Here is a 17,612-nt window from a genome sequence, read left to right on the forward strand (position 1 = left end):
GTTTGAATTCATACTCAGAGTTGTTTGATACATAACTACTCTGTTCTGACCATGATGCCGTGTTGCTCTCTTGGAAGGACTGGGGGGTTGGAAAGGTCAGAGGTACATTTCTCAGTGTACCTGGTGGATGAGAATTCTTGTATGAACAGGTCTGTAGGGACACAATCAGGGACCTCACACCGAAAACAGGACCCCTCAGGACTAAGGGAAGAACGCCTCTCAGGAGAAGTAGCTAGCCAGGGTAGGTCTCAGTCTTACAGTTGCAATGCCAGATTCATGGGACTCCAATAGACCTCTAGGAGCCAAATCCGATGCAATCACATAAGAGCCTTTATTGCAAGCTCAAGCCTGGACTCAAAACCGTTTCCGATGCAGTGGTCCCAGGGAGTGAGTCCCGGTCCTTTGTTCAGTGAGATTTTATAGGTTTGGGGGGATACTCTATGCGTCACAACATCACAGCAAATCATTCCATACCTCTGGAAAATCAAACAACAACTCTTAACATTGATTAGCACATTAACTAGGGGGAACAAGTTAGGTAAGGGTGATTGGTTAGTACAAGAGGGGGATTCCTTTGAACTGATTGGTTTAAGCCACGAGGGGTGTACTTGCTAAACTACATGGTTTCCCAACATGTTATCAACCACCATAAACTACTGGGGGGTCATCTGGCATCCCAGGTATTTTCCCTGTCTCATGCTGATTGGTGGTTGGTAGGGGGTTGCTATGGATCCTCACCTAGCCTAACTGAGTCAGGGACACATGGCACCGCAGATCTCTCCTGTTATTTGCAGACAAACAACTCAGCAGGGTGGGTATGTACCTAGAAAAGCTCTGTGGGTTTTTCCAAGGACAAGGGTCACACCCCCTTCCTTGGACAGGCTTTGCTCTGAGGTAGAGGCTGGTTTCTCAAAAATGGAGTCACATAAGTTTCTCACAGTCAGACCAGAAATTAGGAATCAAATGGTGAACTACCTCAAAGCTATGGGAAGGAGAACAGGCCAGGAGATAGGTGGCTGGGAAAGGAGACTTTCCCAGATGATAAGGGCAGCTCCCGGTGGTGGAGGTCCTAAAGTGGGTATCAGTGTTTAGAGCTGAAATTCAAACCTTCCTTAGCCGGTTGACCTCTCTGAGCAATTTCAGGAATGTGCCCTATGGGCAAAGAAGCCAATTTGTCAACGACTGGCGTTTACTATTCAACTGTACCTGTAACTCATTGTTAAGGAAGTGGTTTGAAAATTCTTCCTATCATTAACAGAGGGAGTGTAGAAAAAGCAACTTTTCAACACTGTATACAATCTTTGAGAACTAGAGGTAAAAAGTTGGCCAAGTGAGGCATCTGAAGAGCTGTCACTGAAACTATAGGGCCTGATAATGTTTCCATTTATCTTGGTAATGAAGCCAGAATTAGACAGGCAGTCCTTATAGATAGGTAAATCCAGTCAGGTCGGATCTAGGAGGCCAATTTTGAGTGAGTCTGGAAGTTGGAGACTGTCCCCTGAGGGATTGAAATGTTAATTCCTTCAGAGCCCTTCCTCCACCCTTAAAAAGAACTTTACCCTGCTCCAACCCTTTACTAAGGTAACCTGTCCCAGGAATTACCCCTCCCTACAGGGAGCTATAAAGTTGTATGGATGTATCCAGGGTTGCTCCATCCTGCCCTTCCCCCTTTAGCCCATCTGTTTCCCACCTTTTGGCCAACCTATCTGAGCAGGACACCTAGTCATAAGCAGGAAGGAGAGAGATAAGAGGAAGAGAGCAGGAGAACAAAGGAAGCCTGAGACCTATAAAAAGGCAGAACACCCTTACTGTAAGGTCAGGCACCCGTGATCAAAAGGAGGCAGATTAAAAGCAGCTGAACAAGGCTTTATTGAGATTTGCTCCTGGTGAGACCCTCTGGTCCAGCAGAGCTGGTTGGGGGGAATCACACCCAGGCTCAGTCGGATTGGAATTTTATTGGGTTTAGGGTAGGAAGGGAGGGCTTGGGACAGGAAAGGGAGGTTTTTAAAGTCCCTTATCCTCTTGAGGTTGGTCAGGGGATCTTGCTGAGATCCATGTCCTTCCAGGATTGGTCAGGAGACCCTGCTGATTGACAGGTGGTTATAAGGCACCATCACTGCTTGTCTCTCTCGGTGCCTGGTGCCTGATTAGTTGTTCTTTCACGCGTGTGGGTTGCCTGGTGCTTTGTTCCCTTAGCACCTCAAACCAACCTATCACTTCTTGGGATACCAGGATACCAGCTATAGCCCACTTTTCTCTCACGGGAGAAGTCTATGTTACCCCTTTTTAAATAAACCCTACTTTATATGCTTGCCTCAGCGTGCTTCTCTAATGTTCAAACTTCAACATGTGAGGGAGCAGAGCTCTTAATGGCCATATCAATAATACAAGGAGCAATGCATGTAAAATAATGTGCAAAGATTGAGAAGGGTTCAGAATCAAAAAGCAAAGACTGGTTTCAGCTCTCATCTCTCATCATTTTCAAAGAACAGATAGAGTTGCTCATGACCCCAGTGCCAGACATATGTAGCAGATGCTGCTGTCTCTAAAGTTTGATCCTCTGACAACCCCTCACCTTTCCACCATGGGCTGTGCATCTGTTTCCAATATTCTCCAGCCTGCATCTGAAGAAAGTGATTTTCTTCTTCTCTGGGCTCAGAGTTAAAATACCTTTGTTTGAATTCAGCTCTGCTATTTAATAGCTGTATGGCCCTGGACAACTTCCAAATATTATTCCCACCCCCTTTAAGGTCCTTGCTTAGCATTTGAGCAGCCATCTTAAGTGACAGCTGCTATTTTAAGAAAAATTTCACTTTCCAGCTCAAGGGTGATTCTGACAAAGGCTCACCACTCCCTCATACCAGTCCCACCCTTAACCCCACCCTCTCATTAGGACCCAACTGGCTCTAATTCCTGAGCCTGCCCCATAAACGTCCTGAATCCCAAGCCTGTTTTGCCTCTCTCCATCTATGGACTTTATTTGTCAGCTCTGACAAATAAGCTCCTTCCCAAGGAGCACAGGTGACTTTGGGAGCAAGCTAGAAATTATGCTGATGAAGTACATCAGACCTCCCCTCCCATCCAAATGGCACTGAAGCAGTTCCTGATCAGGACCCCCAGTTGGGATTATAATTACTGGAGGAGTAACTAGAGGAAACCAGTTCATTACTTGCCTCATGGCAGGATTTAGAAAGGCAGCCCATAAGGCTATCAATTATGAAAAGCTGCAGGAATTCATCCAAGATAAAAATGAAAACCCTTCAGCATATTTAGACCACCTGACCAAGGCTTTATTACAATATACTAATCTGGACCCTGAGACTCCAGATGGGAGACAACTACTAATGACCTGCTTTTTCTCCCAGAGTTTCCCCGATATTAAGGCCAAACTAAGGTGCCTTGAGTGGAGGCCCCTAACTCACCAAGCAGAGGTTCTGGGAGTGGCCTTTATGGTGTACAACAGGAGGGATGAGAAGGCCCAGAAGCAGAAATATCAGATGCTCTCTCAAGCCATCCAGCTGGCCTTAGCATCTGTCCCTGGTTCCCCTGGCCAATGGACGGGTCCCTCGGGACCACCTGGCCCCTGTTTTAAATGTGATCAGACGGTCACCGGACTTATACATGTCCCAAGCCTCATAAGCCTCTGGGCCTTTGTCCTAAATGCCATCAAGAGGGACACCGGACCATTGACTGTCCCCAAGCTCATCCAGCCCTTCTGGTTTCCCTTTCCCTTTTCCTGGTCCCCATCACCCGACCACTACCATCACTCCACAGGGAACCCAGGGTAACTACATATTTCAGGTAGTCAGGTAGACACCAGGACTACATATTAAGTCCTCAAGGAGTTCTGGGGGCCTATTACCAACCCTTACATACACCTAGCCTTGTTAGTGCTTTTGACTCTAATTTTTACCCACTCCTTTTTGATCATTCCACAGTGCCCTGTTCCCCTTATGGGAAGGGACATCCTCACAAAGTTGGAGGCTATACTTTCCTTTTCCCGCTCACATATGCTTCCATCCAGACTTGCCTGCTGCTCCCCTGATCCTCACCCTTACCTTAGGACCATCCCCTATCTCGCCTGCCAGTGCCTTCCCATGACCCACTTTTGAGGTGGACTCTACTGTCTGGGATGTTTCAAGTCCTTCTATCTCCTCACACCACAAGCCCATTCACATCTGTCTCAAAAATCCCCTCCATTTTCTAGCCCAATCACAATACCTGCTTTTCCACCTTGCTGTTGCTCTCCCTCTCTTTTTGCAGAACAGCCTTGTCAGGTTCCTGACAATAAACCCATTTCTTTTTATTTATTTATTTATTTTTATTATTAGTTGTTCAAAACATTACAAAGCTCTTGACATATCATATTTCATACATTTGATTCAAGCAGATTATGAACTCCCATTTTTACCCCGTATACATATTGCAGATTCTTAGGAGTTTCTTCCACATCCCTCCCACATACAGGAAGGCCCCTTGCTCCAAGCAACATACACATGGCCCAAATGGCTCCTCCTTCCTTTAGGAGGGAGTTCCTTGGGCAGGGTATGCTATAGTCTCTAACCTTGGTTGTGGGAGCGGCTCCCCTCCCCAATAATATATCCCATCAGCAGGCTGAACTTGCTGGCCTCATCAGAGCCTTCACTTTGGCAAAGGGAGCCTCCCTCAATGTCTACACTGATTCTAAATACACTTTCTACATATTTCTCTCCCATTCTGCTATTTGGAAGGAGTGCAGATTCCTTACCACCAAAGGAACTTTAAATACTAATGCCTTACCACCAAAGGAACTTTAAATACTAATGCCCCCTTTATCTCTGATCTCCTTCAGGCCTCAAAACTTCTCACTGCCATTGGAACTGAAGGATGGCAGCTAAGTAACCCCCTTTTCCAGTAGACACTTCCTTTCCTGACCTCCTCCTTGTCATAGGCCTTTTGCTAATGCCCCCTGAATCATTAGATTTATTCAAGATGAGATTCAAAGGATCTCTAACCAAACTGTGAACCAGCTTCTGTTACAGGACTTCCAACCCCTCACCAAAACTGGGCCATCCAGAGTCAGTATCGCCCTGTATCTCCTGACCATCAGTATGGCCTCAATGACACCCCATGCCCCTAACAAGTGTCCAGACACCACCCCTTCCCAGCAGGAAGAAGCTATTTCCATCTGTAGGAAATCCATTCAACCTCTATGATCAGTCCAGAGTCTTGGTCCAGATTATTTCCAAAGGACTGAGCAATTCCTGAAGTCTCTGATGGGGAAGACAGCAAAGGGGAGAGGCCTTGTCTATCCTAATGGCTCTGTGCCAGGTTTATGGGTACTCTATAATTTTCTCAAATTCTCTAGTTAGGGACAATTCTTACAGACCACACTACATAATTATATAGATACAGAGAGCAGAGGAATACACCCCACTGTAGCAGTTATCCACCCCCCCATGGGTCATCATATTGGAAAATTTGACGTGACAGGAGGAAATCAGTAATCACAGCTGATCCTCTAGGTCTTGGGCATGCAGTGACACAAAGGCCCTCATATCCTCTCTGGTAAGGCAGCAATAAATCTGACAGAACCAGGTAGCAAGAAGTAGATTTGCTGGCCATCAGAAGCCCATTAGGGAACTGTCCCTAACAACATGGACAATTTCTCTGACACAGGCATCTGCTTTCTGTTTTCTCATATTCAGATAGAAGTTTAATTTCAACAGTTATGCCAGGTTGACCACTAGCTTGTGTACTGAAAAATTGGGGCAAGGTTGACTCACAGATGCTCAAGAAAAAGTGCCTCATTTTCTCCTGCTGCAAACATGGCCTCTATAAACATGGCCTCAATTCAAACTTTCCGATAGAGAATCATGTCCATCAGAGGGAAATATAAATTTTAATGCCACTGTGCAGTTTAGCCTGTTCTGTAAAAAGAAAGGAAAATAATCAGAAATTCCTATGTGTAGGCCAAAGGAAAATACCCAAATTGCACCAAAAATGCAAATTAGATTCAGCTATGATCATTCTGAGTGAGACCCAATTTCCCCCCAAAAGTTCATTAGCTATGGTACGCTCAGCACAGACAGACCAGAATGTATTACATGAAAGACATCTAAGGGTCTCATAGTCTCCCAGGGTAACAAGTCACATGGGAAGAGTGGATAATCTGGAGGCTTGCATTTTTTTCCTGACCATCCATGAAGGAGGAGAGAGGTTATGACCACACTGATAAGGTAGCAGTAAAATCCAGAGGCACAAAGACACATTAAGGAAAGGAAACTTCACGAATATCCCTGATGAACATAGATGTAAAAATTCTTAATAAAATTCTGGCAAATCTCATACAAAAACATATGAAAAAGATAATACACCATGATCAAGTGGGTGTTCATCCCAGGGTTGCAAAGTTAATTCAACATATGGAAATCAATAAACATCATTTATCACATCAATAGACTTAAAGACAAGAATCATATGATTATCTCAATAGATGCAGAAAAAAAAATTTGACAAAATACAGCACACCTCATGTTCAAAACATTAGAAAAACTAGGGATAGTAGTAATACCTCAACATTGTAAAAGCTATCTATTTAGCTAAGCCCAAGGCCAACATCATTCTAAATACAGAAAAATTGAAAGCATTTCCTCTAAAAACTGGAACAAGACAAGAATGCCCTCTTTTACCAATTATATTCAACACCATCCTTGAAACTATAGCTAGAGCAATTATAAGAAAGATATTAAAGGGATAGGAAAAGAAGTCAAACTATCCCAATTTGCTGATGACATGATTCTATATTTAGGAGACCCAAAAAACTCCACCAGAAAACTTCTACAAGTCATAACTAATTCAGCAAAGTAGAAGGATTTAAAAATTAACACCTATAAATCAATTGCATTCCTTTACATCAGTGATGAATCAACTCAAAGGGAAATTAGGAAAACTACGTGATTCACAATAGCCTCAAAAATAAAATAAAATACTTGAGAATCAATCTAGCAAAAGAGATGAAAGACTTCATCTTAATTCCTCTGCTCTGTGTATCTATATAATTATTTACAAAGAAAACTACAGAACACTAAAGAAAGACATTAAAGAAGACCTTAGAAGATGGAAAGATCTCCTATGCCATTGGATAGGCAGAATTAGCAAAGTCAAAATTGCCATACTACCAAAAGTGCTATATAAATTCAATGCCATTTCTATTAAAATTCCAATGACATTCTTCATAGAAATGGAAAAAGCAGTCATGAATTAATTTGGAAAAATAAGGGGCCCAGAATAGCCAAGAAATCCTCAGCAGGAAAAGTGAACTAGATCTTAAATTATACTGAAGAGCTATAGTAACAGAAACAGCATGGTATTGGCACCAAAATGGAGATGCAGACTAATGGTACAGAATAGAAGACACAGAGAAAAGTCCACATAAATTCAATTGTCTCATACTAGACAAAGGCACCATAAACATACATTGAATAAAAAAATGTAACCTCCTCAATAAATTGTTGAGAGCCACAGCCGAGTCGGGATGGCGACTGGCATTAGCCAGTCAGAATGGTTGAGAGGTGACTCCAGCGAGCCATTAAGATGATGATAATTAAATTAAGCTGTGTATAATTGCTGTGACTAGATGATGCTGGATTGAAACAGGCTGTGTATTCAGTTGTATATAGACCTCTGCTGTCCGGCAATAGGGTGGCTCCTGCTGCCCGCTACTTTTGAGATCTGTATCTCTCCAAGGTTTCATCTGGAATGTAAGCTCCAGAGGTAATTGTCCAAAACTAATTAGGGATCAAAGGGAAAAAAAGTGTCATTTTAAAATTTAAGCCACTGCAGGACCTAAATGGCTCTTGCAATTTGTCACCCTTCATTCTTAACAAGTTCCTCCCTAAATGCTACCACACAGGGAGAGAAAATAGAATGATCTCATATATACAACCTTGAGAACCTTTACCTGAGGATTTTAGAGCTCTCAAATTCTTTAAATATCTGCACTGACTCTTAAGTTGACCCAAAAGTTCACTGTGATCTGATAGTTTTACATGCTCTTTTGCTAGAGTAATTATGGCCATACCATTTTTTTTTTTTTTTAGAACTCCTGAATTTTTTTTTTTAATTTCTACATTTTTTTTGAGCTTACAGTTTTTGGTGATTTTATGTTTAAGTCCTGTGCACCTAAATTAATATATTCTGTTCTGATCAGTCTTATTTTATCTAACTATAGAGGTTTTTTGCACTTTGTCTTTATTTAGAAGTCAGTAACTCAAGGGAAATCTCAAAATTCTTGTTTCCTGTTGGGTTTTATGTATATTTGTGCATGCCTGTGTATTGTATGTGTGTCAAAGTTTGTGCCTCCAGCTACATATCATTTACGTGGTACCAAAATTGGCATATAGGTAAATGAGTACTCATAAATCAAAATTTGATGGATCCAAATACCTTTTAGTTCATGTGACTTAAGAAAAAGTTCAATTTAAATTGGTTAAACAGATGAGAGTAAAGATGTCTTTAAAAAATACTAACTCACAAGTTTTTCTTGGTGATCAAACAAATGTTGGCTTCTATAAAATATCTAAAATGTAATAGCCATTGCTTCCAGGATTTTCCTTCAACAGGAAAGAGATGGCTTATACTGTTAACTACATTTATCTGATTTTTTGATTTTTTTATAGTTAAAAATGAGTAAATTTGGGCTGGGGATGTGGCCTAAGCGGTAGCACGCTTGCCTGGCATGCGTGCGGCCCGGGTTCGATCCTCAGCACCACATACAAACAAAGATGTTGTGTCTGCCAAAAACTAAAAAATAAATATTAAAAATTCTCTCTCTCTCTCTCTCCCTCTCACTCTCTCTTAAAAAATGAGTAAATTCAATTTATCATAAATGGGATTACTCATCATAAATATGTTTGTTACAGAGACATCTGATTAATTTGCAAAGTTAAAATGCTAAAACATCAACTGCTAAATATAAAATCAAGCACTCTTGACTTCTTAAATTCCTTAAATAGGGTAATGTATTTTTAAACATTAGGTGTGTTTTCATAAATTGGTAAATGGGAAAAAGAGTTTAAGATTGTTTTGTTTCTGTGACTTCACTAAAAGCAAGTTTACTAAGAGTTAAAATTCTATCAGGTATAATTCTATATACGAAGAACACAAAAGGTCTCAGTTAAAGTATTATAAACAACAAAGTATTTCATCTTTTAAAATGAAATAATTTGTCTAAATTCAGAAATTTTATAAGGATTGTTGCAGAATGTAAATTTAAAAAGGAACCACAACTAGAAAAGAGATATAAGAAACTTCTAGTTATGGAAATATATTCTATTTTGAAATGGGAAAGGAAAGGAAAAAAATGTTTCTGGATGAGAAAGTCTTTTGTGTGGCAAAGTAAATAAGTTGTAGATTGTCTAAGTAAGGTGTGCAAAGGGTAAATCTCAAAAAGTTTGTGTGTGACTAAGTTGGCTATAATTATCACAATCAGTAAAAATTATTTAAGATTTTTTTCCTAAGGTAAAATATTAGTGTGGTGATATAAGCCAGTTTAATTCTCTATGTGTTAAAGTAATAAGGATTTTTAAAAACATTAATGTGCTCCTATCAAGATAATTACTTGTGTTTGTTAAGTTTTATTATTTAGGAGAAACTAGTCTTAAAGGAATTAGGGCTTGTACAACTCTGGCTAAACAACAACTGTTATTTAAGAATATTACACTACACTAAGATTCCAAATTGTTCTTTAAAAGCTAAACTTGATTAATATAAGAATATTAGTATAATTGTGGTGCTGTTACTGGCTTCTTTGTTTATGAGATGTATTCATGTCTCCAAGTACACAAGTCTTTAAAATATAGGTTTAGAAGAACATTTTACCAAGCTGGTATTTTTCAAACTAAAGTTTTCTGTAGTAGTAGTCATCTCTTTCAAACTTATATAAAATAGCAAATTCAGTTGGAAATTTATTTATGTCATTTAATATTTTATAATTGGATTAAAAATAACTTATCATTAATTTATATATAACATTTTGTGTTATTCTTTACACTGGGATAGGGATTTAAATTTATTTTTGAAGGTAATAGGAAAAGCCTAATTTATTTAAAGGCTAACAATGTGGAACATAAAAAGCTTTTGTTACTCTCCCACAAAGAAAAGGGGCTAAAAGCTCTCTTAGCTTGTTTGATTCATGTTTCAGATGTAATGTTGTATTGTGTTCACTGATATTCATATAAACTCAGGGAGTAATAAATGAGGGCTTTGTAAAATAATATTTTAAAAAGAGGCAAAGTTCAGTTTCAAAAATAAAACACTTTAGGGCTGGTGTCGTGGCTCAGTGGTAGAGTGCTTGCCTAGCGCTTGTGAGGTGCTGGGTTTGATTCTCAGCACCACATTAAAAAATAAATAAATAAAGATTTCGTGTCCATGTATAACTAGAAATATTAAAAAATAAAACAAACCACTTTACCTAAGATTTGTCAGGAGGCCACCTAACTTAAAACTCTGTCTCTTACCTTATTCTTTGCTAGGATCACTACTTAAATTCATTTAAAATTAAGTCCAAAAGATAGATTTTTTTTTGTTATAAAAATTACTATTACCTTAAAATAAACAGGGAATACGATATATAACTAAATAAAGTTTTGGGATTATAAAAATTATGCTTCTTGATTCATAGCTATTATACAAACTAAATATGTTTTTACTTTTGTTAATTTCACTTTGTATTTTCCAATTAAGCTTTATAACTTCATCTGTTAGTGCCTTACAGAAGTACAACTTCTAGTAAAACAACCTTAGTTAATTTGAGATAATGGCCATCACCCTAGGACAGACAGGATATAAGATTGACTTCCAGTACCAATACTGACCCCACATAAATGGAAGGGGTAAATAACTATAAAATTATAAATATTAAAGTTAAAAACCAGTACTTCTACTCCAAGATTGGTAAAACTAACCTACTAGATGTTTAAACTCCAAATTTGGAGACTACCTTAAAGAAAATAAAAGGGCCAAGGAAAATAGCCAATATTTGGCTCTTGCTCTTTGAGGTCAGGTTGAACCCAGGGAATGACAGGACTACTCTATAGGCTTTATTACTCAGGGCCTCATGACCTCCTGATTAGGGGGAATCAATGGAACCCTAAAGAACAGGAAGCCAACCAGTGCACAATGCTTGCAAAGAGGAGGGTTATCAGAGAGGGAAGCATCCCTAATTCTTCCAAAGGAAACCACATGTGGTCAGCAAGACCCTGGCCTATCCTGGAAAATGACACTAAAGAAGTTAAGAGGCTTCTCCCAAGTTCCCATGAATGACCCCCTGAGGAATCTCAGCTGACCCTTAATAAGTAGATAAGAACAAGGGTCAATTTGAACATCTTTGTCTTAAGCACCTGACAGGAGAGTTATAACCATAGCACAACCATATCTGGGCATTTAAAAGGAAAGATAATGACTCTTTTAATGTAACTTAAGATGTACACTTGTGTCAGTCCCACCAAGAGTGAGTAAAGCCAGAGGCTATAAAAGAAGGATTCTTAGACAGGAGTTCCCGAAAACTATCAGAAAAGACTATCAGAGTCAGAAGCTTCTTTTAGTCAATTTGAGATCTGAAAATTTTCCTAATCTTCTACATAGGCAGGCTTGATCTGTGTTTGTTCATATGATTATCTAGTCCTAAGTGACAAAAATTAAGGGATCTCTTCTATGCACAAAGGTAATGACAATAGAAAGGTATTTTACAAAAATCAGATGGCATTACATATCTTAACTACATCTTATGGGGACACCTGTGACATTATAAAAACTAAATGTTATGTATGTTTCTAACAACTCTGCCAATGTTTCTAAAGCCTTAACTCACCTCCACTCACAAATCAGTGGCATGTGGATCCCAAATAGAACATCAATGAGTTGCCATCTTCATGGTTTTCAGAGATCAGCTCATAATACTGATTGCTTTTATGCTGTTTGCAAAAATAATGTTTTGTTGTCTTATTTATTGTTGTCATAGCATGGTCCCTACCCCATTTGTACCTCATCCAGTCACCCCACCAACTGCCACCAGGGACCTATAGACTGTCCTGTTGCTAAACACCCTTAAATCTCCATGCCCCTCCTGATGGAAACAAGAACTTTGGGTTTCCTTCCCTAGGCATCACCCCTTTTCAGCTGGTAACAACCAGAATGAGTTCATGCCCAAATACCCTGAAAGAATTTAGGGGCCCAAAGTCCTTGAGGGGAATTGTAAGGGGTCAAATAGATGAGGATGGTGGGAACCTGAGGTTAAGAGAATGATTCTATAAAATGAGCCCACTGCAGTGACTTCCCATGTGCTTTCTTTGCCAAAAAGCAATTTGCCTGTAGCAGCAACATGTCAAATTCCTCAACAAATTGAGGGAAAGGGTGGAAGGCCTGGCAGTCTTGTAAATAATGAATGATGGGGGTGAGGATGATGGCTGGTTATCCCTGGTTTGCTAACAGCCAACCTCCAGGATCACACTCCAAGCTCATGGGGTTGCTAACACCTACAAGGATTGCACTTCCCAACCCAAGTGATTACCCCCATACTGCTCCTTCTTGCCCTTAGGCACGTTCTTGAAGAAGTAAGAGATAGTGGAGTATTCTGGGGTCTAAAAAAGAGCAAGACACATCCACTCTCATGGCACTCAGCCCTGGGCCCCACCTCTCTGCAGAAGTCTGTCCCTGTCCCTTTCTTAAATAAAACTTGCTTTCTAAGTTTGCCTTGGTGTTTTTTGGGTGTTTAATGTTCAATACAGGGGGAACCAAGAAGACCGGATCCTGATCTCCAAGACCAATATCATGGGAACCTGGAAGGCAGAAAGGGGAAGACACACAGGCTCTGCTTCCCCTCTTCAAGGGCTTCCCCTCTTCTATTTTCTTCTCCATGTCTTCTCAAGCCTCCACTGCTGCAAAGGTGACCAACCTGAGAATTACGGTTCTGAGTCACATTCACGCAGGAGTGATACATTTCTCAGAAGTGTTTCGAGGTTCTCTCTTTGATCTGGTCTGCACCTTTTTAATCTAGACTTTTTATGGGAAGCCTTTTTTTGCATTTGGAATCCTGCAATTCCTTTCCACAGAGAAAGGGGAAAAAACTGGGGGCAGGAGCTATATTACCCCTTTTCACCATGCACCTGGGCATGCACATGCACCCACACCCTCCTACTTCCATGGCTGAGATTCTGAATATGATTAATTATAATATTATTTTTTCTTTTGGTTTCTATGGGATCCTAAAGTTGAAGTTCAGACTGGAACCCCCCACATTCCCACCCCCATGTGTGACTCCCCCTGAAGCATCACTACCAGAGGTTCATCAAGCTGATGTGACCTTCTGGGGCAGTCCAATCCCTCTTCTTTTTGAAAAACTTACAAATATTTGGGAATGATATTTTGTGTCTACAAGTTTTCTCTAAAATATTCCCATTTTAATAATTTTATTGACAACTTATCTGATATATTAGGAATCAAACATAACAATGAACTAGGTAGAAGAAAAAAATAGTATTTTCATCAAATCAGGTCAAGTGAATACTTACTGAGTGCCAGCTATGAATAAAATGATTTGCGAGGGATGTAGGCATGGTGAGAATAACAGAAAACAAAAGTCATAGTTATTTTCTTCAAAGAGCTTAAGATCCAGAAAGCAGTTAGGAACAAAGACTTGAAAATTTAAAAAGGCAAAGCCATAAAAATACCCATTCAAGTAGGTGACTGAAAAGTTGTGTCTAGTTAGTGGCCAAATAAAATGTCAGGGGAGTTGAGAGTTCAGAAGAGAGAGACATAAGTAAGTGGATTTTGAAAAAGAGGGATATTGTGGAAAAATCTGGATTTTGGGTAGAGCTCGGATGAACAGGCCAGACCAGTGGCCCTGACTGGCCACTCTAGGGAAAAAAAAAAACAGTCTGGAGAGAGTGAGGACAGAGAAATATAAAACATTTTGTGGAGCAAAAGCTGATAGCTGAGTTTGCCTAATATGTAAGCTTTGGGAAAGCGATCTTTAATAAACTGGGTTGGGGCTATGAGATTTAGACCAACGTGGAAGGAATTGGTAATTTAATCTAAGGGCAAGAATGGAGCGAAAGGCCATCTTTCTGAGCTTCAACTTGCCATCCCAACTCAACACCTCAAGACTTTGTTGGTCACTAGCGAGATGCCATGGGAGAAGTACAGGGGCAAGAGTTGCTAATCCATGGGGCCTGCACAGAAACAAGCTGTGGAGAAGCTTTGGTGGGAGGAAGCAGGAAAAATTGATGGTGTGCACCAACACTCAGCTGGGCTTTCCCCAGGCATTGCGCTCTGGCAGCAGGTTGACTAATTGCATGCACTTCAAGGCAGGAAATGAGCCCAGCTGCTGAGTAAGTGGAAGTCTGCACGGAACCCTGAGCTGCTGCCCCGACCTGTAGTTACTAGGGTGGCCACAGCCATACAGCAGCCTCTCTTTCCTGTTACTCACTTGCTAAAAAAGCTTCCAGAGTATAGTATAGGAGAATAGGTATGGTTCTTAGCTATCAGGAAATGAAACCTCCAGATTTAAGATTTCTGTTTTCTTAGCTGAATAGACTTTCAGGGATACTCAATTGTCAATATCTCAGTTTTGGAAAATGTAATGCATCCAATGAATCCCATTGCAATTTTGTGGGATGTCCAGCATTTTCCCTGATGTACCTTCATGCAGTGCATCTCAAGCTTTTGTGTAATGTGAATCATTTAGGCATCTTGTGATAATGTAGTCCGATTTAGTAGGTGTGGAGTGGGGACCTGAGAACACATTTTTACTAATATCCTAGGTGTTGCTGGTTCTGGACCTAAAGCTTGGGCAGCAAGATCCTCCTAGGTTGCGGGGTGACAGGTAGTGCTTACTTGCTCATTGCAAAGCTCTATGCGTCTCTCTCTTCCTGAGGCTGTTGTCTTCTTCCCATGCCACTTTGCTCCATTGTAGACATCATAAGCCTGCTTTGTATGTGAAGAATTTCACCTAGCCTTGGGAATCATGAAAGAATGAAAAGACAACGTAGACATGGAAAGAATTGGACTCAAGACTTAAAAGTCCTCTGGTCATTTCTGCTACTAGCAGTTTGTTCCTGGCATCCATCCGTATGTCTTCTCTCTCCATGGCTAACTCAAGTTCTTGATATTTTTATGTCTCTAGTGATTGCCTCTCTGTCTCCACTCTGGAGTGGACTCTCTGTGCACTTCCAAAAATGAAACACAGGCGCTTTCTCATTTGACATAAAGCTCAGGACTCCACTGGGTGGAGAAAACCCTTATGGTGATTTTTAGTCTTTTTCACTAATTTATTTTGCAGTACTGGGTACCGAGCACTAGGCCTGTGCATGCTAGGCAAGCTATATCCCTGGTCCTTCTTTTTCAGATTGTTCTTTGATTTTTATTCCTCTTACCCAGCACAGTGGCCAGCACAGAAGCACAGAGTAGATGTTTCATAAATGCTATTTTTGTCAACAAGGAGATAAAACTGTGATGTAAGAGGCTCCAAAGATCAGAATTGAGAGATCCCTCTTTCAAGGAATTTTCTTCAGTGCCTTAAACCCTAGGATTCTCACACAGCACTGTGGGGAAACGCCTTCACTAACTCTCTCTCCCTTTTTCCTCCTTTTCTTCTTCCTCAACTTTTGCCTCTGATTCCCTCTTTCTCTCTGCTCCCACCACTGTTTTCATTAGAAGATCAAAAGTTGTACTCAGAGAGACAGAGAGAACAGAGACAGAGGGAAAGGGGGGCTCTCCTCCTCCTCCTCCTCCTCCTCCTCCTTCTTCTTCTTCTTCTTCTTTTTTTTTTAAATCTAAGTCCCAGATAATTTATACTCTCATAAACATCAGCACATGAAGACTCTGGCACAGCATTTTCATCTGACAAATAGTTATTACATTTAAAAATAAGAACTACATTGGTGTCAATTGCAAATTCATGGGGATTCTAGAAAGTACATATTGGGTTTGAATATTCTCCTCAAACAAGAAAAACTAAATTAACATATTCAAAGAATCCTGAACTAGAAATACTCTTTTGCATTAAAAAAAAAAAAAAGGAGTCAGGGGCATTATTTGAGGTTTGTGCACTCAGTAACAGATGCTCTCACAGGGGTCCACATTTTTTTTTCTTTAATCAGGGCTGGAAAGGTAGAATTATGAAGGGGAATGGGGCCTAGACTTCCTATACTAAGGACTAAAATGACAAATAAACCATATATTTAATTAGTTTGAATAACATAAGTAGAGGAAGACTTTTCATGCTTGAGGAAGCAAAGAACTACAGAAAGCTTGAAGGTCAAGAGTAAAAGCCATGATACTTTGAGGCCCTTGTGACCTAGTGTTCTCATGGTGTATTCAGAGGGGCCTGACTAACATAAATATGCAGTGTTCCGGAAAATTAGGAAGAAGTGTTTTAATATCATTTGGTGACAAGACAGACTAAAATAAGTTATATCTATCTATCTATCTATCTTTTTTTTTTAGTGAGTTAGATGGGGAGAGTCTCAGTTTATTTTTTGAATTTAATTTTTTTGAATACTGTTTAAACTGTTTAAACCTAGTGCTGTTAACTATCTGTTTTAGTGAAAAATCAGATCCCAAATGAAAATTAAAAATAAGCAGAAAACTGAAAAATCCTTTAATGTCTCTACTGGTTAGTTTAGACCACGACATGTTGCAGAAACAAATAATTCAGAAGGAGATTTCCCAACCCCAGTGTCTTAGAACACCAGAGGCTCTTGTTTTGTTTTTGTGATATTGGGGATGGAACTCAGACCCTTGCACAGCTAGACAAGTGGTCTGTCACCAAGCTATCACCCCAGCTCCAGAAGCTCATTTCTTGGCCAGGCTGCCATGCCCAATGTAGGTCAGCAGGGCGACAACTCATTGTAGTCACCCTGAGGTTGATAGGGGCTCCACCTTCTTGCCATGCTGTCATTTCCCCACATATTTCCATAATCCCCAAGGCAGAAGAGAAGTTAGGTGAATGACACATGGGTTTGACATTCTTCTGCCTGGAAATGACTTACTTCACTCACTTTCACTCACATTTCATGGGCCAAAGCAATTCACATAGTAAGAGGCATTTTGTTGCTCTTAACTTTACCTATCGCCATTCACCTTTCTTGGTTTTTGCATGCATAATATCTTCACTCCCTCCCTAAGAAAGAGCACCCCAAAGCCCCATGCAATCAGAATATCTCAAGAAAATCTAGGGTTTCTATATGGTGTATATAATTCATTATATAAGGTCTGAGCAGGTAGAATAGGAGCAGGAAAATAGCAACAAATACTTGTACTTGGAAATAGAGCGAAATAGAGCAGGAAATGCATGGGAGTTTTGACCTGTAGCAACTTTGAAACCTGGTTTGGTTGGATTATTGGGAACTCATAGCCAGACACTTGGAATATTCTATACCACACTCTGGTTCTGGGAGTGGATCATCTCTTTTACTTTGTGGCATTCAAAGAAAGTTTTTTTTTTTTTTGACCTCTTAGTAATCTCTTTAGCCACATATGAAATGGTGTTGGTGAATGTTTGGCTTGGGGGTCTTATAGTTCCTGCTCCTCAATGTTAGGGGACTGACGTTTGGTTCCTGATCAATTTTGAA

Source organism: Marmota monax, unplaced genomic scaffold, assembly GCF_021218885.2.
Source record: "Marmota monax isolate L192 unplaced genomic scaffold, Marmota_monax_Labrador192_F-V1.1 WCK01_AAM20220418_F8-fsc00191, whole genome shotgun sequence".
Classification (NCBI taxonomy): domain Eukaryota; kingdom Metazoa; phylum Chordata; class Mammalia; order Rodentia; family Sciuridae; genus Marmota; species Marmota monax.